This window comes from Saccharomycodes ludwigii, chromosome II (assembly GCF_020623625.1).
Source record: "Saccharomycodes ludwigii strain NBRC 1722 chromosome II, whole genome shotgun sequence".
Classification (NCBI taxonomy): domain Eukaryota; kingdom Fungi; phylum Ascomycota; class Saccharomycetes; order Saccharomycodales; family Saccharomycodaceae; genus Saccharomycodes; species Saccharomycodes ludwigii.
In genome coordinates, this window is record NC_060201.1 from 1,412,182 (window position 1) to 1,414,681 (window position 2,500).

Here is a 2,500-nt window from a genome sequence, read left to right on the forward strand (position 1 = left end):
TCTTGAAAACGCAGATAATTTAAATTAGTTGCCAGAAAGAAAAAGAAGAAACGTATCTCTCCTTATCTCTGGAAAAGAGCTGCAATGCTCAGAGAAGATTTTACTCTCTCCAAAGCTTCACAAAAACTCTCAATCTTACCTATAGCACTCTTTGAGTTTCCTCGAACTAGTTTCCACTAAACACTTTAACCAGAATGTTTCACCCGGAAAGGTTTAATATCACTAGCTTGAGAGGAGGTTACACTTGATAGAATCACAGCTTGAAAAAGCCGGCTACCTACCAAGGCATTCCCCCAAGTTTGAATTCTTTGGTTTTGATTGCTATTAGCTAGTAATCCACCAAATCCTTCGTTGCTTACTCATAGGAAAAATCGTAAAATAATTCCAGAATAAGACTATTCAGGCTAAGAGCTTTCTTTCCCTTTCAATACAGAAGAGGGGAAGCCAACTCCATCACCCATGTCAGTACGCTGTATAGGGACTAGGCAGGATCTTACGATCACCTAGCGATCCTCTCCACCGTATGACGAGGCCATTTGTTGTTCTTACGAACTGTCAACAAAATTTACTGAAGCTTGTTTCCAAACTCTTTCGATTTGTCTTCATCTGCTTTCGCATGAAGTACCTGCAGACATATTTAACAGACCGTGAGAAACAGCTCTGTGCATAATATGCTAATATTTTTGTTTTTTTTGTTTTTTTTTGTTTTTAATTTTTTATTTTTTTAGGTCTATGCGGTTTTTTTTAATATGTGTGTATTGCAAGCAAAAGTGGTGCATTTATATTATTTTTTGTCTTAGTCGGGAAAAAAAAAAAAAAAAAAAAAAACTTAATCCGTAATCACGTTTTTTGGTCACGTTTTTGGTCACGTTTTTGGTCACGTTTTTGGTCACGTTTTTATGTCACGTTTTTGGTCACGTTTTTATGTCACGTTTTTGGTCACGTTTTTTGGTCACGTTTTGGTCACGTTTTTTATGTCACGTTTTGGTCACGTTTTTTATGTCACGTTTTTGGTCACGTTTTTTGGTCACGTTTTGGTCACGTTTTTTATGTCACGTTTTTGGTCATGTGATAGATGTCTTTTTTTTTTTTTTCCAACAAAATCACGTGATTGATCTGAAGCACCCTCACCGACACCGGCCTGCAACAGTATCTCCGGTACCGGCATTCCGTAACTCCATCTATACGGACCCTACAGCCTTCATGGAAAGGCCTACCCCCATATAATGCCACCTGTACATGCTGGTGGTGTGGTTTACTAAGCCTTAAATCCTTGTTTATGCGGATTTTCCGTTTTTATTTCCGTGTTCCGCTTAGAATTCGGGGCAGATGATCGGAGATATGTGATCTGTGCAGCAAAAAGGGTATAGAAATGTCCTTAGATAAGCCCCTACAACTTTCTTAATATTAGTTTACAAATAGATATATTTTTTTTCTTTTTGGAATAACTTATGTTTATTTGTATAAAATAAAATTTGGGTGTTTGGGTGCAGACAAAAAAATAGCCCTATAGAAAGCGTGCGCGCGTATATTTAATTTTTTTCTTAATATTTCGGTTGCGGCCATATCTACCAGAAAGCACCGTTTCCCGTCCGATCAACTGTAGTTAAGCTGGTAAGAGCCTGACCGAGTAGTGTAGTGGGTGACCATACGCGAAACTCAGGTGCTGCAATCTTTTTTTTTTTTAAACACTATTTTTATTGTGCAGTATATAATAAAACCCTACGCGTATTACTATGCAATACATAATAAAACGCTGCGCACACCACTATGCAATACATAATAAAACGCTGCGCACACCACTATGCAATACATAATAAAACCCTGCGCGCACTACTATGCAATACATAATAAAACCCTGCGCGCACTACTATGCAATACATAATAAAACACTGCGCGCACTACTATGCAATACATAATAAAACCCTGCGCGCACTACTATGCAATACATAATAAAACACTGCGCACACCACTATGCAAAACACATTACTATGAGAAGCACGTCGTACACAGTGCACCACTGTAAGAACCACCTCGTACACAGTGCACCACTGTAAGAACCACCTCGTACACAGTGCACCGCTGTAAGAACCACTTCGTACACAATGCACCTCCCCAAAAAAACTTTTCTTACCCAAAAAAATAAAAATCCTCTACGCCCACTACTATGGGAAACATCCCTCATACAAAATTGTTTCCCACACCCATATATCTGTGTTGCAAATTTTATTATTGTGGTATTTTCTATATATTTTCCTTCTCCCTCTCCAATGATCTTAACACATATCTTTTTTCCCGTCGGAAAACAACAAACCTGGAAACATCTTCCACACAAAAATGTTTCCCCTATCCAGAAACACGTGTTTCCCACAACAACTGCTTCTAAAATGGTTCTTAAAAATTACGCTCACTCAAAAGCAAATATCACCCCCCCTGCTCAAACCTGGAAGCAGCTTCCATGTAAATATGTTTCCCACATCCATAAACCTCTTTTCCTCAA

General features: G+C 38.4%; 1 non-coding gene across 1 annotated transcript; it reads left to right on the forward strand.

Annotated features, from left to right (window-relative positions):
* Positions 1 to 1,558: 1,558 nt before the first annotated feature.
* SCDLUD_001841 lies at positions 1,559 to 1,675 on the forward strand. The gene has a single exon (XR_006829209.1). It is a non-coding gene; the product is annotated as a 5S ribosomal RNA (ribosomal RNA).
* The last annotated feature ends 825 nt before the right edge of the window (positions 1,676 to 2,500 follow it).